The sequence below is a fragment of the Passer domesticus genome, chromosome 19, assembly GCF_036417665.1.
Source record: "Passer domesticus isolate bPasDom1 chromosome 19, bPasDom1.hap1, whole genome shotgun sequence".
Taxonomy (NCBI): domain Eukaryota; kingdom Metazoa; phylum Chordata; class Aves; order Passeriformes; family Passeridae; genus Passer; species Passer domesticus.
This window is the reverse complement of record NC_087492.1, coordinates 10,940,756-10,965,894: the sequence shown is the minus strand read 5'-3', so window position 1 is coordinate 10,965,894 and position 25,139 is coordinate 10,940,756. Positions and strand designations below refer to the sequence as shown.

Genomic DNA, 25,139 nt, shown 5'->3' with positions numbered 1-25,139 from the left:
GGATCTGTTTTTGACACTTTATCCACACTGATACTTGTTAATCTTCTGCATTCTCTCTATTGTTATGGAAGATCTCCTATTCTATAATGATGCTGCCAGTTACAGTAACTCCCTGAAAAGAAAAACAAACACTTGCTTTCAAAAAAACAAATAAGATTTTTCTGTTCTATAAGTATAAAAAAATTCAGAGAAAGGCAGAAATAGATGTCCAGTCACTAGTAAAGAGTATTTCAGAGGGCCTATAATCTATTTTCAAAGGCAATTTTCACATTCAAATGCATCAGAAAGTCCATGGAATTTTGATTATTAAGGGCCAGACTCCATAAAGAAAATGTAACCTGGGCACATCTGTGAATGTAAGCAGTGGTCTTCCATTACATATTTGTCACCTATCTATTGAAATCCTGTTTGAAGCAATGACTTAGAATCCAAGCAAAAGTCCACAACATCCAGGCTTTAATGCAGGTTGCACTGCACCATCACACAGGAGCTCTTTCCTATTCTTTGTTACTCTGCTGCTTTTTGGGAAAAAGATTTTTCCAAAGCACCTGAATTGGCCCAACAATGAAATCTGCATCTGAAACTCTGGCAAGGGGAAAAACCTCCATGAATGGCAGCACAGTACGTTGTGTTTCTGCTCCACCAGCACTCATATTTCTCATTTAGTGACACTACCTCAAGCCATTATTTGCTTACAAGCAGCACTTCTTGACTTCCAAGAACTCAGCCAAATTCCATAACATATAAGAGCAATTAACTTTGTTGGGAGGAGAATAAGTGTAATGTCAGGTTGCTGTGGTGACAGATGTGGCTCCCACACGTGCCAGAGGCTGAGCCTGTCTCTGGTGTGATGAGGCACAGCAGAAAGGGCTGTACTGAGGGTACCAACTGAACACATCCTGAGCTGCACAGCCCATAAATTACACCAGGACCATACACTGGCCTGTGTGGGCTTGATTGTTTGTTTGATTACAATTAATCAAGAGCAAGAAGTCTCTTGCTTAGTTACAAGATGGTTACAAGATGGATGTTTAAAGAGAAGAAATGGAAGAAGAGACAAGAATCTCTTTGCCTGCATTTAACTTTCTAAACTTTGCTTTTTTTTCTCACTTCTGACAATTAGAAAAGTGTTTCATCTCCTTATATACATAGAATAAAAATATTTAGTCCTCAATGAGACTTTACAGGCATTTGCCTGTTCCTTAGAGCCCAGGAGGATGCCCAAACTCACACACCACAGCTCAGCAGCTTACAGGGTACCCAAACATGCTCCAGCCACACCAATCAGCTTCCACCAGTCTTACAGAGGCAAAAACTCTCAATCCCTGATTTCTCATTCTTGGGAAGATGTTCCCCACAAAATGAAGCTAAAAAGGTAATAGAAGCTCCTCTCTGCACCTCCCTGCAGCTGTTTGTACACTCTCTCAACTTCGCTGGTAACAGGATAGCAGTGAAGACTGCTTTGGCAAGGAACAGACCCATGAGAAGCCACATCGAGGAGATGGTGCCTAAACCCCCTCAGGTGCACAAAACAGAGTTTTCATACTGTTAAACCACTTCCTTAAGGAGAAACACTAGGGCACAAAGACAAAGACATCAAAAGCCTCTGTCACAAGAAAAGCAACACCTGCTCCACTGTCCCCCCATGCTCAGGTACTTGATGGTGAGGAGGAGGAGGAGGAGGAAGGGGTAAAGAACACCACAGGTTTTCAGACATTCCTCTGACACAATACTCTCATGTGTGTTCACAGCCTAAGCTCCCCAAAAGCTCCAAGGAGTAGGTGAGGGTTCTGGTAACTGCTTTAGAGAGAGAAACAGCACAGTGAGACCAAGTGATCTCCCTGTTGTCACCCAGGAAGCCTGTGGTGAAGGAGGGAGCTGAACACATCTGGCTAACATCAGCTCCAGAGGTCAGCACGGGGAAGGTAATGAGATGCCTCCGTGCCAGAAGCTGAGTTTTATAAAGCAAACATCACACAGAAGTTGGAAAAATCACTGCAGTGAATCACACTCACTCTGTATTCAGAGACACGCTCACATTACAACCACAAGCACTTATTTAATTAGAAAAATGATCTAATTGAGATGCATCCAAAATTGCCTCCGATACAACACAAGCAATAACATACGTAGCTAGGAAAATATGTAGGTTATGAAGGTGTCTGGGTTTGTGTGTGTGAGGGAGAGAACAAGGGTAAATTGTCAGACTTGCTCAGCAATAATGCTGAATACATTTATTAAACACAATCAAATTTTACAAGGCACTGAAGTGATAACACTGTAGCAGTGGGAAGTGCAAGCAGCAATAAATATCTGTAAACACAGAGGTCACAGGCCCAGGTGCTTATGAGCATGGGAAGGGTGGCTTAGTGTAAGCAGGATGCTTCAATGCCTGAGCAGTGAGCTCTCTTTTCTTGGAGAAGGGGTGAAACAAGACAGGATGGATTATTATTTAATTTATTGCAATAAATCAGGAGTCAAAGCAATTCAAAGGAATTTGTATCTTATCACTATGTAAAGAAAAATCAAACCTCTATCATTTCAGATCTAAATACAATTACAGGAACAAAATAGCTTTATGTTTAAACCATCTAACTGAGCCTGACAGATGGATACTGTTTATATCCATTTGTATTTATTGAACATAGTAAAAGACTGCAGCTGTTCTGTCAACACCTAGCTGCTTCCAGGGTGTTTGGAGCTGTATATAAATGTAACAGAATTTTATGGATAAATATATTCCATGGAATAAACATGGTGAAGATACTGTGTTATAACATGTATTTACATTAACAACCATAATACCTTGAACTGCTTCCTATTGATCTTTAAGCACTTCACCAAAGTGTGGATAAAGACACAGAATTAAAGCCTGGAGATTAAGTGCTGCCCAAGGATGTCACAAGAGCTCGGTGTGAGCAATGGGATTAGGCCAGGCCTGTGGCTGCAGGCTCTGTCCCCAGTGCTTGCCCTGCACAGCACCCAGGGCAGCTCAGTGAGCACCCAAAACTCCTGCCTGCTTTAATCTCACACTCTGGGGCACCCAAAGCCCGGCCCTGCTTCCACCACCAACCCTGGCAGCTCATTCCTGCCTTAGGAATGCCGGGCCGAGCCTCAGGCTGACAGTGCTCTGGCCCACACCAGATCTGCCCCACCAGCCAGAGGATCAGAAAGAACCCTGTAATTAGCAGAGATAAAATCCCACGCCTCATCAGCGAGGTTTTGCATATGCATGAACCACTGCTCCTCATGTAAATCACACATGCTGCAAGCCATGGGGATGAACCCTCTCAGCCCTGCAGCTTTTCCTGGGGTGTCCCCTGCTCCCAGCCCTGGGACACGCTGGACTTTGTCTGCCCTCTGTGCAGGGGCAGAAATAACTGCACCAGTGCACGTGGATGAGCTTCAGGTACCCTTTTCTTTTAAATTTCACCAATAATTGTGGAGCACACTCCATAGCAGTTAGTGTTCACAGAACTGGATAATAACAGAAAGGGAAGGGGGTGACACTGGTTGGAAAAAAAGAGGAAGTTTTGAACTGAAGGTTGCATAGGGCTGGGAGGTGAAACAATCTGAGGATAAGACTTTTGTGGGAGTCCTCTGGAGGCAGCTATTTTAGGTTGCTGAGGCTCCTACAGAGAATTTCAGTGCAGGAAATGGAGCATTTTTTCTGCTATGGATTGCTTCCTCACCTTCATAGTCCCTACACCCCAGGCTGTCAAAGTGCTGTGTAACCTACTTTAATGCTTTTCTGAAAACACAAACAAATTTTATGGAGCTCTCTGGACAGGAGGAATGGAAAGTTTTTACTGGGAGCGAAGAGCTGTTAATCTGGCAATGAGAAAGATGCTGGAACACACTAGAAAACAGATCAGAAATTAAATATGACTTATCTGGAAGAAAGCACATGGGTAGAAATGGGGAGAAGTAGTATGTGGGGGGAATTCAACTTCCTTTCTGCCTGAATTGCTAAACTATCAGTCATTTCCAAGCAGTGAAATCACAGTGCTCATTTTAAAATCATCAGCAACTGATCTGATAGCCAAATTCTTTTCTAACAGAAAGGCATATCCTCATCTTCACCCTGTGCCTGTGGAAGGGGCAGCATAGGAAGAGAAAAATGGAAGGGGAAGGAGAGCTGGCCTGCTACTCCCATATGGCCAACACAGGAACTGAGTGCAGGCTCCCTGATTCCCAGACAAGAGCCACATCCCCAGAGCACCACTGAGGTTTTTCATCTGGAAACGTGCATGTGTGCACACAGCCAGGCAGGCAGGAGCAGCAGCATCACAGCTCTCCTGCCCTGCCATCCAGGCCTGAACTCTGAAATGAGAGCCATCATCTGCACAAGTGAGAGGGCACAGTGCCAGTGCAGCTCTCCCGAGAGGAGCCGTGTCCTGCACGTTTCCAGAGCCGGGCACCAGGGGCTGCCAAGGATCATTAGCCCAGCTCTTCCCAGCCTGTGGCTGCCCTTTCATAATTACCCCGTAGGAACCCAAAGCTGCTACACCAGCATCTTAAACACAAAAACCATCCTCTGTTGCCATTCTTCCCCACAAACATTTTTATACCAGACAGCAGCTTCTACTTAGGCAGCAAACAGAGCAGAAAATACTGCTTGAAAAGCGTTTGAAGTGGAGATGGCACCGTAAGAGCAGATGCCCACCCCTCCCTCCAGGTATGGGATGGGATGGGGATGGGATTCTGCTCTGGAGCTCTTCCAAAACACCCTGAACCTCCTCAAAAAGGCTGGGCACTGGGCTCGTGTCTGTTGTGAGAGGAGGGTGTTTAGGCACTATTTCTCCTGAAGCCAGCACTCAGCAGGTGACAGCTTGCTCCCAGAGCTGGAGCAGAGCAGGGTCAGAGCACAGCCCGTGCCCCGGGGGGAGCTGGGCTCACCCACCCCAGGGCAGCAGAGCTCACTCACCTGCACAGGGGCAGGGCACCAGTGCCTGTGTGAGCGCATCCCCCATGCCAGCACAGGGGTTTGGGACACAGCAGAGGCACAGCGAGTCTTAGAGCACCTTTGGAAAATAATTTGGAACAAAACAAATCAACAAAGACCCTTGAAGCTGTTTGTTTCTGCTCAAAGTTCTGCAAATAACAAACAAGGTGTCTGCACAGAGGTTCCAGCCAACAGCTGCCATTAACATACATAAATCTTCCGTTCAAAGGAAGCCTCCAGCAGTCAGTTTTTCTATCTTAATTTGATTCTTTTGACTTTTCCATCCTGTCTGTTTTCATCTTTCCTCATTAAAAGGATTTTTTAAGAAGAGATTTTTTTAAAAAAAAAGCCAAACATGGCTAATTATTTTAATGAGCTACCAAAAAAAAATATAGTTGCTTTCTACTCTGAATATAAGCAAATGTCAACATTGCATGGGGAGCAGAGGCAGCACAGCATCTTATTACTATACCATCAGCTCCTATATTTGATTAATGAAGACTCACAGGACTAATTTTACGCTGCTTCATTAAAAGCCTGGGGCAATTAGCATAAAGGTTAGACTGCTACATTATTAAAATGTTATTTTTTTAAACAAAATAATTTGCTTCTTTTCCTTTCCCTTTGAAAAAAAAAAGCACACACTAGATAGACAAAAGGAGTTACTGTCTTTTTCAACTTCTTATGTAGGGAAACATGAATTGCTAAATCTCATCAAGAATTTTAGCAAAACAGCAAAGCAGCTGCCCAGTCTCTACAAAAGGGTAAAGGCAGTGCTCTCCTGTAAAGCAACACACAAAGGGAACAAACAGCCTTTCTGCTCAGAGCTCAGGGTGGTGATAAACTTAAAATTCAGCCAGCACCTAGAGGGAGGGGGGAAATCGCTCATTCCACACAGCACATCCATATCTCACACAACTAAACCTGTCGTGCAAACCTCTCCAAATGATGATCAAAGGTAACAGCGCATATATGCACCACTGCAAGAGCTGAAGTGTACATCATAAAAAGGCATAGGCATCTTCTATTCTTTGAGCCTTTATTGAGAGAACAGAGGAAGAGCTGCTTCTCAACTTGCAGGTGAGCAAATCTCTAAAAGCACATAACACTGGCAGCCTTGCTGTGCTGTTGATTCAGCATCCTGCTGGACAACACAACAGAGCAAGGGTCAAACCACTTCACCATTTCCCTGCTCCGTTCTTCCTCTCCTTCCTCAGCTTACCAGCTCCCTGAAAACCAGCTTCCTCCCAAGCCTCCGCCTCCTCCTCTGCTACAGCCCCAGGAATGGAATAAAAACATAAAAAAGCAGCAGCAGCCCTAAGGAACAGACTTGATGAAAAAGAAAAGCTAACTGCCAGACAAGGCTTCAGTCTGCTGCGGAGCTGCTTGGCACGTGGGAGGACTTGCCAAGACGTGCACAAGGCGCTGCTCTGCCTCGCAGCGCCTGCTGGCACGCCAGGGGTTAAAGCAATCTAAGCCAGGCCTGCCGGAGAAGCACTACAGCAGGAAGAAAGAGTTACAAATGATTTTTCTTGGCAAAAGCAGCTCATTGGAATAGTAGAAGGATTGTGCTTACTCCTCGTATATAAATGCCAAAATGAGGCTTGCTGACACTTTCCTGGCACGCCCCAGCCCTTCCAGCGGCCCGGCACTCCAACCAAACTTTTGGAGGGACAGAAGGACACACAAGGTGTTTCTTCCCCAGCCCACCAAGCCCTCCTCTCAAGTGGCACCATCCAGCCCTTATGGAAAGCACCCATCCACCAGCAGCACATGGAGTCAGCTTAGCTCTCCCTTTCCACAGCAATGCCTGATTTTTGTGGCCAGTGTGTGGGGATGGGTTCTGTGAAGCCACCAGCACACAAGAATTCTGGGGTGTTCTGCTGGGGAGAGGGGCATCCATGAAACCTAATTTCAGACAAGATCAAGTCTCCTGAAATATCAGAATTTTGCAACTTGCTTAACCAGCACCCAGGCTTTCCCCTTACCCTGTTCTCCAGCCCCTAAGTCATCCTGGCTGAGAGCTGGCAGGGAGTTTAAGGACACCCTTTTCCTGGCCCTCTGTCCCAGGGTACACGGCCCAGCAATTCACAGGCCTCGAGAGCCGGAAGCTACATCCAGATCATCACATTTAATAGACACTAATCTTCCTAAGGTCTAATCCCCTTGTACTGCTTCTTTACACTCACACTTCTGACTTCTGCAGAAGTTTTACATGAGTTTTGTAGTTTCATTTTGCCCTGCTAGAAGAACAAAAAAGGGAAAAGAAGAAAATAAAAAAACGCTGATCAGTTCCAATTCTATCAGACTTGCACAAACTGATATGATTCAATTATTGCAGTTTCATCATATGAAAAAGTGGCTCCACAGCCAGTGCAGAGGTTCATGGCAGGGCTTTAAGAAGATGAAGGTCAAATGGCTATTTTGGGAGTAATTAGCTTGTTCAAAGGCACATATGATGCAAGCTTGGCTTTTGCCTGCAGGCTGCTCTCATGCCTTGAACAGGGATGGCTGAAGTGTCTTTGCAGCTGAGGAAAGAAGGTGATTCCCTCCTGTGCCAGAGGAACTTCCCTTTCTTCACTGAGGCTCAGTGCTCCATCACTGGTTCATCACCTCCTGCCACCTCTCTCAACATGGAGCTGCTCTCTGACACATTCATATTCAGCAGCATCCAATTTCTAGCATTTTGCTCCCCTTTTTAATTTCTCCTGTTTCCCTTGCAGAGATGCATTTCCTTTTTTGTTCCTGACAACCTACAGCCCAAACCAACCCCTTTCTCTCTTGCTCTCCAACAGTAATGACAATATATGCACAGAACTTCTCCAGATACCACTGGGGACACTCGGATGACTATTCTTAAAAAGGCAACTGAGAGGAACAACTTCTTGCCAGTGGCTTTATATCAGGTACCTCAACTCCACGGGCAAAAATACACATTGGCAAACTGGAAAGGAGGAATCAGTTCTCTGAGAGCATCTGCTGCAGCCCTGCACCACCAGCAACAGCTCTCTCATGGTTAGTGTGATTCTTCTAGAGCCCCCCAATGCTAAAGATTAAATCCCCAAACCTCCACATCTCTTCGGGAAAATAAAATGGGCTAAAATCCATGAGACAAAACTGTAACTAATTTTAGCAATAAAACCAGAAAATCTTTACTGGTTTAACTTTTTTTTCACCAGACTTTGATTGATTTCTGCACCACAATTATTAGGAGCAACTCCGATTAGTTGTGACTTTTTTTCCACATTCACTTCAGAAATCCATGCTGCCTGCAGCAGTGCCCACTCAGACTGGAAGGGTTTATCATTAAAAGATCACCTCACACACTCATCCCCCAGCAAGTTTCCTTAGTGTGATCCAGTACACCAGGACTGCACAAGGAGGAAATGTTTGCAAGGCAGTCAACTTTTTCTGTAAATATATACATCCAGCACGAGGCTTCTGGGACTGTCAGATTGCTTTACAAAGAAAGACACATTTTCTCTGGTTACAGTCTGGGGAGGAGGACAGCCACATTCTCAAAATATCAGGAGGCAAGATACTGTGCTGCAAGTGGGAACTCAGCTTGGACCTGCTATCTCCAGGATCAGAATCATATTAGCAGGAGCTAGGGAGGGAAAAAAATAAAGATCCAAAGAAGGTTCACTGTGCTGCTCTTGCTGGAAAAAGAAATTCAATCCTACAACCTGGGTTGTTAGGAGAAGATGGTATGATGCAAAACAGAGAAATCTACTAGAAAAAATATTAGCACTGATGGAAACTTCATCCCCATCACTGAAGAACCCCCCTAAACTGCCCTGATCTCACAGGGCCCTTTTTCTAACTCCATTCCTGGGCCTAGAAGCTCAGCAATCAGTCTTGTAAATTTTCAATTTTCAAATCCAGGCAGGAGGTTTGTTTTTCTTGAGCAATGTGCCAATGCTATTTTGTGCTGTACAGCTTCCAGTATTTTCTTAAGTGCCTTGAGAGGCTTGGCATGAAGGGCACTGTGGAAATGGAGCTTTAACTGATTGCTTCCAACTTCTGCCTTGTAACCTCCCTTCAAAATGAGGGATTTCAGCAGCAAGAGACACTCTTTTGCTGTGCCTGCTGCAGCACACACCGACAGCAAACACGTTTCAGCAGTGCCATGGGCAATGTCCCTTCCCAGCAGGGTGGTGACAACATCTCCATCCACCGAGCACCACGAATGGAGTTCAGAACAGAACCCTCACCCTTCTCTGTGCCCACATTACGAGACACAGTGGATGTTTCTCTCTCAGCCAGCCCCAAGGACTGGCTGACAACATCCCTCCCCATACAGAAACCATGTACAACCATGTGGGGAAGAACTTTGCCAGCTACCAGAGAGGTCAGCCTCAATCACAGCTTCACATTCACTAATAAATGAACAGAGCAGAGCCCACTGAAACGAGCCCAGCTAATTGGAGGTGTTGGGGGATGAGTAATTCATGACTACCATGGCCAGGCGAGCTCCTTCTCTGCTGGCAGACCCGTGTGCACTATCCCCAGCTGCCATCCTGACCTGCAGGTCAGATCCACAGCACCACTGGGAGCAAGGAGCAGGGATAAAGGGAAAACAGTATAATGCTTTTCCCCATTAACACCTGACTTTGGGCAAAGAGCATCACACTGTTCTTTGTCCAGCATCTTTAAAGATTTTTGAAAGAATATCCTAATTAATCTGTGGAGGAATTCAGGCAAGATTGCTTTAACCATTTTTATCTTAAAAATGCATTGTTGTCAAGCATTTTCCTTGTTCCTATTTCACAATGTTCGCATGTGTTTGAGGCTATTATAGAGGAGCATAAAGCATCAATAAACCCCAATATTATGCAACGGCATTAAAACACATCATATTTTGGGGCTCCACGGTATTATTATTTAATGACAGCAATTATCCTGCTTTTCATCCAGAAGGACACTCCAAAATAACAATTCTCCCAAAATAGAAGAGCAGCTGCCTGTGAGATGGGACAAAGCAAAAACCTTTGCAGTGACTTATCAGGGGAGAAAAGGAAATGACAACTCCTCTCCATAGAAAGACACTACTGAAATTCAGCTAAGTGGGATGAATCCAGAATTCACTGGAGAGAGCATCTGAGGAGTTTTGCTTATTAAAGTTTTGCTGCTGATCCACAGACATAAAGCTAATAGTCACAGTAGTAATATTAATAATAAAAATCATCATCACAACAGGCCTTCTGGGCATACTTGCCTTGTCACTTCTTATGTAAACTGATCACATCTCAGTGATAGCCCTGATCACTTCCAGAGCAACTTCCACCCAATTGTGTCAATACATCCTACAACCATTAACAAATCATGCTGTGTTTTGAATGCTAAGATAACAAATGTTATTGTTCTTTCATGTCATAATTCAAAGACTGTTGGCTAGTATGAGAATTTCGATCAATTCTTCACTGCTTAAAAAAATACCAAAACCAACCACAAAGAAGAAACAAGGGAAAAAAGTCAGAGTTATGCAAGGCTGATTCTTGGTGCTGCAGCTAAGAAACCAATCAGGTCTGATTTAGGAGAAAATCAAACGCAGCAATAGATACTTGTGCTAAAACAGAGCTCAGACACTTCCCAGAAGGGACACGAGCTGTGCAGCACATGCAGAGCTGAGGAGGGGGTGGCTGAGGGACGTGGGCTCAGTCACACACAGAGTCACCCACGAGAGCAGCCCAGAGCAAGTGTATTGCCCTCCGCATGGTGGAGGATATACCATAAATATACCACTGTCAAGAAAGGGGAGGCCTCCTCCCTGCTTCTCTCCTTTTGCTTATTTTCCATTAGTCACAACACAAATCAAACTGCCAGGCTGCCAGGGCCTCCAAACAAATCAGCAGTCCTGCTCCTCCGGGCAGCACCAGCCCAAGGAGAGCTCTGGGATGGTGTCCCCACTTTGGGGCAGCCCCACGAGCTGCTGTCCCTCCCTGCCCTGCCAGCCAGGGGCCCTGAACTGGGGACAGCACCCAAACTCAGAGAAGTGGCTCAAACACCACCAACACAGCTGCTGGCTCGGGGTCACAACCAGCATCACCCAGCCCAACCAACCCACCTGCTTTGTATTGCACAACCAAAATATGCAAACCCCTCAATCATCAGGCACTTGAAAAATTGTGGGTTGACATTACGTACTTGGTTTGCTACAAAATCAAAAGCATCAAGCGATGCAGAAATTAACATTTTACTTGTCCAGATTGGGGTATTGCTTTAGACATGGTGCTGCACTGCTATTTGCTCTAGGATTTATTTAACAGCTAGAAGTTGGCTTTCAAAGAAGAGCTTGAATCTTCCCTTTGAGAAAACAACTGAAGTTATATCTCAGTACTATATTTCCATGAATCCAGAAGAGGAGGAGGGTTCAGTTTCATAAGAAATAAAATCAAGATACTAAACTTCCAAGTATTTGGGCTTTTTACTCTCATCTTATGCAGGAATTAATTTTATCATATACATAGACATAGATCTCTCACTTCCTATTAACTCCTAAGGAGAAAGAGCTAATCTTGAAACTACTACTGAAGAGAGTCACCTTAACACAATTTTTCATCTCTGTAGATAAGGAGCAGACACTGTACTAAGTCATGTGGTGCTTAATGCATTTCATAAATGAATTGGTTAAATAAATAAACTAACTTATATTCAGAGGAATTTGTAGAAGTTTGCAAAAGGAAAGCAGGGAAATCTTGTCTATCTGTATGGAGCTGCCTGGAGTTTGCATGTGGGCCCTTTAACAGTTTAGCTGCTCTGTTAATACCAGAATCCAAGTTTCCCCAAATCCTACCCATAGACATCTTTCTTCACAACTACCTAGCACACATTTAGTTTAATCTGGTGACAGCAAGTTTCCTACCAAAGACAGACAGGCTCAGTTATAAGCAAACAAGTAATCTCAAGAAGTCCATATGGATTTAGATTTACAAACACCCAATTTGGGATGGAGGCTCCTATTTTATATTTTACCAATGAGAAACTTAGAACTATATTGATGATGGTGTATCAGTCATCTAACCAATAAAGCTGCTCTCTCTAACAGGTATTTTTCTTAACAGTGGATTTGCTCATTTAGTTTTGAATTTGAGTTTTCAAACAAGGGAATTGTTTCATTAGCCATTGAAAAAATCCCACACATGGAGGGATCCCAAATTTTCCACACACATCTGTTCTCAGACATTCCCTCACCTGAAAGAGAAAGGAGAGGAAACCAAGGCAATGCTTTCTGTACAGCCCTTCTCCCTCATATCAGTGCTTCAGTTTACTGCTACACCAATTGCCACATAATTTATTTAACTTCAGAACTGGTGTGCAAATAAGCTTTTGGATGCCAGCCACAGAGGAGTTTCCAACACAGAAACTATGCAGTCTTTTTCTTTATTAAATACCCTCAAATCAATGTCACAAGCGGTGATACCCAGGCATGCATGGGATTGGGGTCAGGAAAGGATTTCTTATATTCTGCTCACTTTTTGTTTAACACTTTCAGCTTTGTGCACTGCACTTTTTGAGGTTTTACTTTGTTACTGACAAAACAATGTCATTAAAAGCTAACAAATCAAATCCTTATGAAAACATGTACTTGTCCTGCTGGTTTTCTCTCCACCTCAAACTGACTTCTGTACACAAAACCACCTCAATGCAAATTTACTGAAAGAGTTTTAGACTTTTTCTAAATGGATGAGATTTATGCAAGCCCAATTCAAACCATTCATGCAGGGCTGACTCTGGAAATTCATTCAGACTCACCTCACCTGGGTACTCTGCATGGCTGGAAGCCAAGCAGTGTTCAGAGGAGGCATTCCAGCTTTGGTGGAGACAGCACTGGACTCCTGCTCTTGGCTTCCTGTAGCCAGGCCAGTGAACTGAAATGCCATTTCAGTCTACCTGTGTCCAAAATGTACAACATCAGCTCCCAATCCTGTCCCTCTGTGCAGCACCGTGAGACTTACACGTGACAGTGACACAGGAAAGAGGAGAATTACTAAAGAACAGTTAGAACACACTACACTTGAATAGATTTTTTTTTAATTTGAAAACAGTTTCTTTTTTCCCTAGATCTGACATTTGGGAGAATGAAAGCTGGTTCCCATTCATAGCCACAGCAAGACCTGCAGTAGCTTAAGTAAGATTTCATAGACAGGGTAAAACTACACTGATGCAACAGAATTGATTGAGAAAATTATTTCATTAAAATGGTGAAGTTGAATTCATGTAGGAAATATTATTTTGATTTAGGGATATCAATTTAGCATAAATCAGCAATAAAACCATTTAAGATTGAGGTATATCACTGTGGTTTTCTTGTCTAGGGGAAGAGTATAAAAGAGCACAATTGAAAATATCATTAGGAAGAAATAGAAGCATAAGAGCTCATGAGAACAAAAGCTATGAAATCTAGAAATTACTTTCAATTAGTAACTGCTAAAACAGAAACACGTCTGCCTAGTGTATCCATTTGTGAACCATTCCAGTCTGCTGGAAAGCACATGGCTGAGGCAGGACAGTAAAGCAAGAGATCAGGTATATCAAACTAGATTAAATAATGCTTTTATCCCAACAACACTATCTTAACCCAGGCAAACCAGTTCCTCTCTCTGAGCTGCCTGCTCTGGCACCATATTTCTGGTCAGGATGCCTTTTTCTCCAAGGAGGAAAGTTGCACATCAGACTTAAGTGGAATCAGGCCCAGTTCCACAAGAGGAGGTTTTTAGGGAACCTTTCTTTCCTCCATTCTTATGGGAACTCTCCGAGAAATTCAAATTCAGTTCTGTTGGGCAAAAGGAACATGAATGAAGATGGGTAGATGAATGAACAGATGAGCTTGTCCAGCTACAGAACTACCAAAGGCTGTGAGATCTACAAAAACCAGAGCTCTTGCTACACAGCAGGAGAGGAAGCAGGTTGGAACTGGAAGCACTAGTCATGGCAACTGTCCCCTTAAATCATGACAGAGAGACAGTCCTGTGCTCCAATACTAGTAAAGAAACTACATCTCAAAGCCCAGAAGATTCAATAAGCAGGGAAGGCTAGAGAAAGCCTTGATTTTCATTTGGTTCTCCCTGGGAAGGTTTTAGAAGCCTTGACAAAATGTCTAAATCAGCTTCATTTGGCCACAGACTTTTCTTCTTCTGTAGCTCCTGCATGTGTGTAGAGCCTATGGACATGGTGAGAGTGTGTACAGCTACATCATGAGCTCCACAGACAAGAATTTTATTTGGCTACAGAAAGCTGAATGTTTCTAAGAAAGCCATTTTCCTTCTTAAACTGGTCTCCAAGAGATTCACCCATCAAAACAAATAAGCTGTTGAATTGAGTGGGGCTACAGCCTGTACTAACACTAAGAGCACTCCTGTAATAGCTCAAGTCCCTTTCTACTATCTTTCATCTGCTTTAGCTCAGTGTTGCTGGTGTATGAAATTTAAAGAGCTCTGCAAAAGATGTTAACGAGCCCTAAAGAGGAGAGTGCTCTTGCGATAGTCATTCCCAGGAACACCTGTGAACTATTGAGTTTAATTAGCCTACAGCTGGCACCGAGAGTGTGTGGAAAGACAGGGGATTTATTATCGGATTGCCAGGCCTGAGATTCGCTCTTCCAGCACATTTTTTTCCTGTTTGTTTGTTTTGTGATAAAGGACACACAGAGAGTGAGGGCAATTTAACTAACAGGGGATTCCCTCCTTGGAAAGGGTGCCAGACACGGCAGCACTTGGATGCTGGAAGTGCCTCGGAGTGGGAAGAGCCTGGCAGGGTGAGCTGCTGGCAAGCTCTACACCCCAGCCCTGTTATTTACCATGTGGCACAATTTACTCCCAAACCCATACCTTACAACTACAGAACAGCTAAGGGCCTGAATTTTCATTTCAGTAGCGCATTACACTTCTTTTTGTCACTCCTCAGGACTCCACTTAACTCTACGGGCATCCTAAAACAAACCTAAGAGGTGGGAACAGCCTCTGCTGCCACTTTATTCTGCCATCTACAACACCCAGTGACTTTCAACACAGGTAGCTGTTTCAGCACCAATTATGTCACAGAATCACACACAGCTGCGTGTATTTTCATCAGCAACTGTGAATTGCAGTTGTTCATCCTCAAATGTCTCCAACCCACCTGCCTGAAATCATGGCTGCACTCCCACGTGACATCAGTTACTCCTCTGCCCTAGGCAGTTTGAAGAGAGAGTTTTCTGCCCTCTTATTTATCAGGCAGAGTTTGAGGAGAGAAATGAAAAGAGGCCAAGCAGAGTGGTAACTCAGTCTCCCTAAACTCTACCCACAGCAGGCAGTGCCCAGTCCCCAGGGCAGCCGAGTGCCAGCTTCACTGCAGCGGCTCCGAGGCTGGGTTGGAAGCTCCTGTCATTCTCACAGAAAGAATTGGAGGCTTTTGTCTTTTAATGACTATTCTCCTACCTTGTGCTGAATTCAAAATACCTCAACAGAAACAATGCCCTACTTAAACCACAATGTACAAAATAATTATCAGCCTGACATCATCTTTACTGACAGCAGCTCGTCTCCACTGCCGGAGATGCTTCCCAACTGATCGGACTTCATCCTGCCATCACCTTGACACTGCCAAGTCAGTCCTGCTGACATTTCTTCTAGCTGACATCGGAAAGCCTTCAGTAAATCTGTACTGACATCTTAAATTCTCTTTTCTTCCCCCCATACTTTCCTCCTGTCATGTCATCTCCATAAAATTGCCCTGCCCTTGTTTCACTTCATTTTGACATCCTATTGTTACCTCCACAGATCCTCTTTAGTGCAGCGCTTCTGTCACAAAGGCACATCTCCAAAGGCCTGACACGGGAGCACCTGGAGATTGAGTCTCATTAAAATGAATTAAATGTCTGTGTTATCACTTCTACCCCTTCCCAGCAAGTTACTCCTGAAACCACAGCCTCACCCTGCAGTGCTATAAAGCACTTGAAGAGAGAATAACCTGCACACCCTGACTCCTGTGACAGCCAGGCTTGATCCAGTCTCTAATCCTGATCCAGTCTCTAATCCTGGAGAGAGCAGGGGCCAATCAACAAACTGCCCAGAACCTCTCCAGTGCCAAAGTTTAGTGACAACTCAAAATCTTCGTGCAATCTAAGTCTGGAAAACACAACAAATGAGCCACCACAGGGAGCCCCGAATTCAGGCCAGGCACGGCCCCACACCCAGCACCAGGGCTGGTGGGTGATGCAAACACAAACACAATTCCCAACCCTTGGTACCACTTGTACCAACATCCCTCAGTCCCCAGGATGCAGCTCAGACCCTTCCCAAACCTTCAGCCCCGGGCTGTGACCCAGAACCTTCCCAAACCCAAGGCAGCAGCACTGCCCCCACAAAGCGCGGCTCACAGCACCTTCATTACCCCGTGTGCTCTCATTAGCAGGTTCATCAGCCTCATTAGCAGGCTCATCAGCCTCATTACAGGGCTGTCCCCTCGTTAGTGAGGAAGCCCCAAACATGGCCCCACTATGGCTGCAGAGGACCTCAGGGACACACGGCCAGGGACCCATTCAATACTGGATATAATTAACAGGTTTTAAAATCCCCTTCAGGAGGGAACCTCAGGCCTTGTGCTCACTCCCTTTGACAGCAACGAGATGGATTTGTGCCTGCTGGGGTGGGGAAAGCAGGGGAATAGATGTGGGAAACCACAAGGCAGCTAAAACCTTTAAATGCTTTTGTGGTGTCTAACAGATTTTATGCTTATATACTATATACACAGAATTTAGAAGTACTTTATACACATGGATTATTTCCTAAAATTCAGTTGTATATTTTGAGATGCAAATAGATACCTGTTCTAGCAGTGTAATTAAGATGTCCATGCTATTAAAAAGGAAATTGTTTTATTTGCATAATTCCATGCAGCTTTTTCTTTATGGATAGACCCTGAAATACAACATTTTCCTGACACCAGATTTTTTTCTTTGCTTATTGATCCGTATTTCTCCAAGATGTAAAAATCACTTACAACCCAGGAAAGCCACAAGGGCCAGACCAAAAGCCTGCAAGTTCAAACACTGATGTGGATTTCATACACGCCAAAACCCAGACCAACGAAATGAAATCTATGTACTCCTAACACTAAAATGAGAAAAAAATCCCTCCAGATATTTCCTGAATTCCAAATTTGCAGTATACAGTTCCATCAGACAAAAAAAAAAAAAAAGAATCCAGGCTAGGAGAAAAACATATGAAAAAACACCCTAACTGATGAGCAATGCATGTGGACATTTTATGTCAGAGATCCCTATTAATCAACTTCTGCTACATGTGTTTCATGTATCTAATATGCAAAAACTACCTCTGCAAAGAGGTAAACTCCAAAACTACCTCTGCAAGAAATGCCTCATGTCTGCATTGTGTTGTAATAATCCCCCTAAGCTATTCCTTCCTCCTTCCCCGTGCCTGCTCCCACCTACACCCAGAGTCGGCTCTCAGGTGACACAGAGGTGTCATTAAAATCCCAGAGTTTAAACTCAGGCTTTAAAACGGGTGTCATTAAAATGCCACTGCACCCTGCCCACACGGACACGCCGTCACCACCATGTGTGACAGGGTTCACCCCACACATCAATGCCAAGAAATCCTCCAGGCTGCACAGCACACACAGCTGAAAACTGCAGCAGTTAAAAGAATAAAGGTTGTGCACAGATGAGCACTAACAGAGGCTGTAGGTTTGGGCGGGACAATGACCCCACAGTGTTTGGTGTTGTCCCAGCCCCAGGAGCCTGTGCAGGTGTCACTCAGGGCTCTGCGTGTCTGTCCCAGCTGTGCTGGTGTCACTGAGGGCTCTGTGTCTGTCCCAGCCTGTGCAGGTGTCACTCAGGGCTCTGTGTGTCTGTGCAGGTGTCACTGAGGGCTCTGTGTGTCTGTCCCAGCTGTGCAGGTGTCACTGAGGGCCCTCCCTCTGTGCCTGACCCCGGTGTGTGGCTGCAGGGCCCCGTGGGGATCCCAGGTGCCCACACATCGCTGCACACCCAATAACTGAGCAAACCTCAGATGCAAACATGTTAGGGATGACATTACTACACATTTTTTGATCAACAATCCATCAGCAGAACACTTTGCTGCTGCTGTTAACTCTCCACTGTGGTTCAGAAACAAATGCTTGAGGACATGTACTACTGCTCTCCTACTGCGTGTACAAGCTACACCACTGTATCCTGCACAGAATCTGACTGGCAGCAATTACAGTGAATATTGAAGAGATGGAACAGAGTTTGTGATGCATTTTCCTGGCTTTTGTGAAACATTTGTTCACCAGATTTGCTAACTCTCAAAATGCAAGCCTACACGAGAGGTCTGCTAATCCAGGGAATTAACAAGGTACTGCTCCAACAGATTGCAAGACAAGAGTGCTCTGTTTCATACAAATGGGCTTTAGACAAGCCAGCAGTACACCCCGTGAAGAGCTCACCCATTTTACCTAAGATCTAGAAATATATCAGGCAATCAAATACAAAACAGAAAAGACTTATGCTTGCAACCTTCTGAAACAAAGGTTCTAGGGTTGGAATTGTTTTCCTCCCTCTCTTCTGAGCTCTGGTAGTCTTCAAAGACACAACCTTACAGCACAAGAAAATAAGATTTAAGCACATCTGTAATAATAGAGCCCAGTTGCTATCATATTGTGATTATCAGCACTGCTGCCAACAACCCACACTGGAGCCAGAGTCTCTTCAAACACCATAAATTCCAAGCTGCCTTAAAGAACACGCACACACCTTCATCTATCTCTGAAACCCTGCAAGGTCAGGGAAGGCTCCTGCTTTGCTGCATACCCAAAACAAAAACTGCTCAGTGCAAAAAAATAAATAAATAAGGAATAGAGTAGCGATATACTCAAATTTTCTGAATAATTCAAGTCCCATTCTTAATGGTGACAGGAATGCAGCAGAGGTTGCTGGCCTGGAGATGCTGAGACAACGCAGTGGTGGGGACAGAGGGTTGATGATCTGTAGGAACCTGTCCAAGGTGGGGTCTAATTGTAGGATGGTTCCCTTCCACCAGAGCTGTTTGGGGTTTGGATGCTAACAACAGCATTTCTATTCCATACAAAGCATCACTGCTACATTTTTTATGTCCTTTAGCAGATGGATTAATACAATACATATTTCCATAGTATGTCCTTCCTTGTAAAATCCAAAAATACAGGGCCAAATGCCCAGCAGCTTTGCACACTTCCACGTGGCATGGCTTGCACACATGCACATTTGTGCACATGCACAGACATGTCAGGAATTTATTTCCAAATGCAACCACATGGGCAACTTAAATACTTAAAGAGAGGTATCCATTTTTATCACAGAAAAAAAATACAAATCAATTAACAGCAAAAGGCCTTTTCCCGCAGTAGAGAACACAGCACTGTAGGAAAATCTATAATCCCAACACTGCAATTCCAGCACTGACCATCCAGTCACATTGAAAGCTTGACACAGCAACCGAGCCAGAGGAGCCCCATGAGCCCATTTGTGACACAGCATTAAGACACAAATCTTTGAATGGACACTTCACCAAACAGTGCACCAGAAATTATTAAAAAAAGAAAAGAAAAAAAAAAGGAAAAGACAGGAAGAATCCCTACAATCATGAAAATCTGATATAACAGTACATAATTCCATCCTCAGTCAACACCTAAAACTGGAAGGCAACCTTGAAACCCCTTCAACATATGAAACAATAAGGATGCACAGTAAGGAAATCTTCCAAAAAACCCATATCTGCTTTCCCCAGAAATTCTTCCTGCACAAATCCCGTGATCCTGTGCCTAATCCTGCTGTTGACAAGGACATTGGATTGCTGTGAGTGGCTGGCTTGTCCTGCAGCTCCAGCCTGATGGCAGCAGTCCCTTGGGCAGCGAGCAGAGCAGCTGCTCCTGGTCCAGCTGCATGGCAGGGCTGGGGCTGCAGACACCCACATCCAAGCACTCCTTTAGCTTTGTCTCCAGGGCTCATTATCATTAATTATGACTCACAAACCAGAAAGAAGCCATGCAAACTGAATTCACAGAGCTCCCAAAGCAGCACACAGTGCCAGTGTCCAGGTACAAGCTACATCAGCCTGAACACGTGGAGCTCTGAACACAAAGGCAAGTCAAGGTGCCTGTGTGTTAACAGCCCTGAGCTCTTCAAAGCCTTTCTCCTACAGCAGATTTATGCCAGGACTTGCTCAGTACTTTGCTCATCCCACTGGAGGCATCTCCAGTGGCCTTCTGGAGCTGAAGTTACCTGCCTGCCTCCTGAACCTTCACCTTCTCTCCTGAGGAGGTGGGGAATCAGCTACCCACAAATCCCTCTTTGTAACCTCCCCTGAGTCCTGCCATTAGCGAATAAGGGGGCAGGAGTGGAAAGTGGTTTTTTAAGTACACTATTCACATAAGCCTAGTTTTTGCTGAAAGAGCACCGAAAATAAACCCCTCAAGAATCCAGTCTCTCATATTCTCATAGCTTATACCTCCACTCAGCTTCAGAAAGCCAGGAACAATATTGCATGCCCAGACTCCATATCACTGGAATCACTGGGGCTCGAGTAAAGCAGGGATTTAGCCAGCACCTACTTAATTCCAAATTCATTTAATATCTCTATACCCCCTCCACAAATAAGCCTTACAACACTGTGAATCAATCAAGCTGGGCACTAGTAAAATATTTTTTAAAACCCCTTAAATCTAATAGAAGATTACTGCACTCAACTGTAGAAACAATTTTAAGCCTAAATTTGGCAAGATACATTAGTTTTATATGGAGCTAAATTATTTCCAAGTGTCCAGGAAATACAATTCAGTAATTACAGCTATATTAGCTGGATGCAAATGAAGCAAGAGGCAGAGCTTATTTACCACCGAGTGGGTGAGTCACCCTGGCCATTCTCCAGAGCCCAGCTCTGCTGCAAGGACAGGCTTTGCTGAAGACTGACCCAAATCCAAGAACCAAAGGTGCTCAAAGCACCTGGCTGGTGGTGACAAGGACTTGAAGCCTTGTGAGTACTGACATGGGAACATATTTGTAAGGTACCAGCACTCAAGGAGGCCAAGCCTTTGAAGACCTCAAGTCTCTCTTCCTAGCACTAACAGAGAGGTTTGATTTTCCAGACTGTCCTCACACTGGGACTTCTCTCAGGATGTGTTCGGGACACAATTTTTACAAGACATTTTCCTCCTGGCTGAAAACAGAGTTCACACTAAATTAAATGAAGCTAAAGCCTATCATCTGTACACCCTACAGAAAAGACACCATCATCATTGTCAAGTGAAAACCTGGAAGCCAAGCAGGAGGCAAAATAACCTCTGCTCCCCATCATGCTGCTCTAAAAGCACTGCACTCAGCTGACAGCAGAAATGGATTTGATAATGCAGCAAGGGAAAAATACAGCGTGGGACAGCATTTCCAGTTCAGCATTCTCCACCCCCACATTTTCCACAATAATTAATAACCAAAGCTGTTAATGTTTAAATGATCCACGCTTTCCAGTGCAGTCAGCAATGCCTCCAGAGGCTTTCCACTGGGGCTAACACTGTTAACTGTATGGATGCCTGAGGATACAAACTGTTTAATGGATGAAAGGATAATTCTATACAGTATCCAAACATTTAGGAACTTTTCTTTTAAAGCTGAACTAGCTTAACAAAGCATTTACGGTTCCCAAGTGTTGCATAAACATCCAGGTAATCCATGGTTAAAGGAAAACAAAGTTTTTCCCAACCCTCAAGTGCTAATAGCCATTATATTGCTCTTTTCCCATTCCAATGGGGCCAGAGCATCCAACCTACTTCCAGTCATCCCAGCAAACGGTTACCCAGGGAGAGCAGGCAGGGATCAGCCAGCCTCAGGAAAGCTGAGCACAGGCAGGGAGAAGTTTTCTCTGGTTTCTCACAGCACTAGAAACTAAATCACTCCCAAACATGGCTCCAGGACTCTGTGTTTTGTTTAGTTGCTCAAGTCCTTGGGAACCTCTGCAGTTACCAACACACTTCTCAGCAGTTAGGAAAGAAGATATTTTAGCATGGAATTACAATCATGATGATCACCCGGTTTTCCTGCCCCACCTTCTCATTCCCCAACCCCAGGATTAACACAGACAAAGGAAACTTTTGAGACCAAAGCAATTTTTCCATTTCTTTTTTTTTTTTTAAAGCTTAATTTCAAAGAGCCAGAGGTACAGAAGTTCATTCTGCCTGTGTGTGTTTCCCTATCTGTCCCCCTTCTAATAACTTTTGAAACCCACTAATTTCAAGTCAATGTGACAGCAGGGCAGAGGTCTCCACAGTGCCAAGCTCCCAGAAGTTCAGTGAGGAGCCTGCAGCTGTGCAGGGAAAGGCGCCTGGCTTCTCTCACCTCCCACCACGGGGAAGGCTGGCTGTTAGCTCACACCTCATTAGACAGCACAAACCCACAGAGGAAATCAATTACCAGATAAAAGTCCATCGGAAACCAGCCTTCAATCATCCTGCTGCTCATGCAACTGCTTGACTCGTAATTCTTCTGACAGCCTGATAACGAGGGCGGCCGTGCCCCTCCCCGGGCAGCACAGGAGTAAATACATCAAGACCCACAAAAGCCATCCTTGTCTCCTGCACCTCCTCAGGCTCACCCGTGGCCTTGCACTGACAGGGAGCAAGGGCAAAGCATCATTAAAATGGTCACCAGGTACCATCAAGAACTCAGGGACCTGAAGCATTTGTTTTGTAATGGGATGGATGTAGAGCCACAAGATTGACTGTAAACATGCACCAAAAGATGGATGTTTCTCCCATCAGGCAAAGTTCAACCCATTCAAACCAACACTTTGAAAACACTAAATTTCTGAACATTCTGGTGTCTCATTCCTTTTCTTTGTTGCTGCAGATACCAGGGATGTAGTTGACATCCCTACTTAATGTCTGCACTCCCAGCCTGGCAGGAAGACACCCAGACACTGCAGCCTGTCCACTGCTGAGGCTCCCCACCTCACCACCCACGAGCTGAGCTCCACTCAGCCAGGGCTGATTCCTCTAAGCAGCTCCAGAGCCAGCAGTATCAGCTACACTTGCCAGAACGATTTAGAACAAAACAAAAACCAACAAAAAGCAAAATAACCTTAAGTGGCGTACTAACAGCTGGGCTCTTTCTTTTTCCACTTAAGGACTCATTTCTCTAAAACAGAGGCTTCATTCTTCAACATAAGACTTCAAATACATGGAAAATCTGAACCAGACCTATCACACCAGGCTACAGTTTCCAGCAGGATAGTTTAATGGGCTTGTTGAAAGCATTCTTCAAATGTTTCATTCCTGCCATTCCTTTCCCTTCATGGTTCTTCTTTATGGACAGATGCATGGGAATGGGCCAAAGTTGGGTCCACAATGATCAAGGAACCATGCCCAAGCATGTCATGTGTTCTGTGTGTTATTGGCAGGGCTGCAGATTGATTTATTTATGGTTTTTGTGACAGACATGGCCCTTGCTGTTCAAACAGACAAACCCAGACTAGCTGCAGATAAGCTGGGACTAACTGAGCTTGTGTGAGGGCTGGACTGGCCATGTGGGCTGCGCAGCCCCACAGCTCATGGATAACTTGTGTACCTCTATACAAGCTGTGGAGACAGCAGTGACTGCCCCTGTATCTCTGTGGAGCAGCTAGAGAGTGCATCTCCCTAGAAAGGTAATAACTGAGAGGTAAAATGTGGCAAATGCCTTCTCTAACTAAGAGGGCAGGCAGCTTCTCTGGCCAGCCAGCAAAATTTGCCTCCACTCCCACCAACTTCTCCAGGATTTTTGTATCACTTTTATATGTATAATGTGCATCTGTGTAGCTATAAGGCATGGACAGTCTTTATCTTTCAGGCTGACAGCTTGAAACCATCCCTTCCCTTCCTAACTTCCCACAAAACCAACTCTTCGGGAGCACAACAGGAAACAACCACGTTTCAAGCAGAAAAACGTTTAAGTGTGTGGAACTCAGGATCCAGTAACTTGAATCCCAGGTCTTGGGCCTCTCTTCCCACATTTACAGTTCACATCCATCCTACCAAAGAGCATATAAATGTCATCATCAGAGAAGGTGTCATGAACAAGCACTACTACAGTGCAAAAGTCTTCTTTATAGGCATTACCTAGAAATAATTCTGATTTGTGCACCACTATTAGTAACTATGAACTCAATTCTTCTGCTCTTCAGCACAGTGAAGACACTGGAGTTGAGCCATCATTTATACAGAGAGAAGTTCAAGGATCTGCTAAATGCTGAAACCTGGAGATTCTATAGCAGGGGTGGTTCTGCTTATATGAAGACAAACTGCACGAGCTCAGCACAAAACGAGGAGGTTGGGATTAAGAAATTACTTCAGCTTTAAGAGTGCTCTGCCTTACTAAATCCAAGTCAGACTCTCAACCTTGCAGTGTCATTTTTCTGTGGTTCTGTGTATTCACATCAAAGGACATGCCCAGGTGGGGAGGACAGGAGAGAAGCAGCCACAGCACAGGTGGAGAATCTGGAGCTGAAATATATTATAGTCTTGAGAAATCATCTCGTATAACTGGTAGTACAAATTGGCTTTAAGAGACAACTCAGCTGGCACATGTATTCCCTGCTGAACAGTGATACCTATTCAAATGATCAAAACTTGTCAGTTCTTAAATTCAGGATAAATCCCAGACCTCAGAAACAGGCAAATGGAAAAAAAAAAAAGGTTCAAAAGCAGTAAGACAGCAAATGTTACTCTCAGGACCAATCTCTCTGATATGCCTCAAGCTTGCTAACAGCATTCTAATGCCACAGGCACGTTACTTTCCTTTGCCCTCATATTTTATTTCACTGAAGCCCTGTCCTAATAACTGATTACCAAATACCAAACAAGCTGTAGTGTTATCTTGCTAGCTGGTGAAATATTTAGGTCCATTTAAGTGCCATGCAGAAATGAGTCTGAATATATGGGCTGTAGCAGGCAGAAATAGGAATTTTGCATTCAGAGACAGGAATATCCCATTGAGGACCATTCCTCACTCCCAGAAAGTGCTCATGCCCTCTCACCAGATCAATGCAAAGCAGGTGCAGTTGCCATAGGATAAAATGCCTCCTTCACATTTAGTATGGAAATTACCAATCCTCCACCACATTCACAGTGAAGGAGGAAGCTGAGTGCCAACCCCCATCCTCCAGAAGAACTGCTCACCTATATAAAAGACCACAGAAAAGGAGTG

The 25,139-nt window shown here is 44.5% G+C and overlaps 1 protein-coding gene and 1 long non-coding RNA gene across 11 annotated transcripts in view; both read right to left on the bottom strand.

The window, feature by feature from the left end:
• Positions 1 to 16,286, bottom strand: part of LOC135283761 (uncharacterized) — a 41,142-nt gene extending 24,856 nt beyond the window's left edge. The window contains exons 1-4 of one of the 3 annotated variants that reach the window (XR_010349397.1): positions 15,065 to 16,286; positions 13,527 to 13,721; positions 12,701 to 12,838; positions 11,552 to 12,139 (exon numbers count right to left, since the gene is read on the bottom strand). This is a non-coding gene — a long non-coding RNA (uncharacterized LOC135283761). Of the gene's footprint in view, positions 1 to 11,551; positions 12,140 to 12,700; positions 12,839 to 13,526; positions 13,722 to 15,064 lie in introns of those variants that run through there. The other 2 variants (XR_010349396.1, XR_010349398.1) reach the window with 2 other exon arrangements.
• Positions 1 to 25,139, bottom strand: part of AUTS2 (activator of transcription and developmental regulator AUTS2) — a 778,310-nt gene that overhangs the window by 639,184 nt on the left and 113,987 nt on the right. The window lies entirely within an intron of this gene.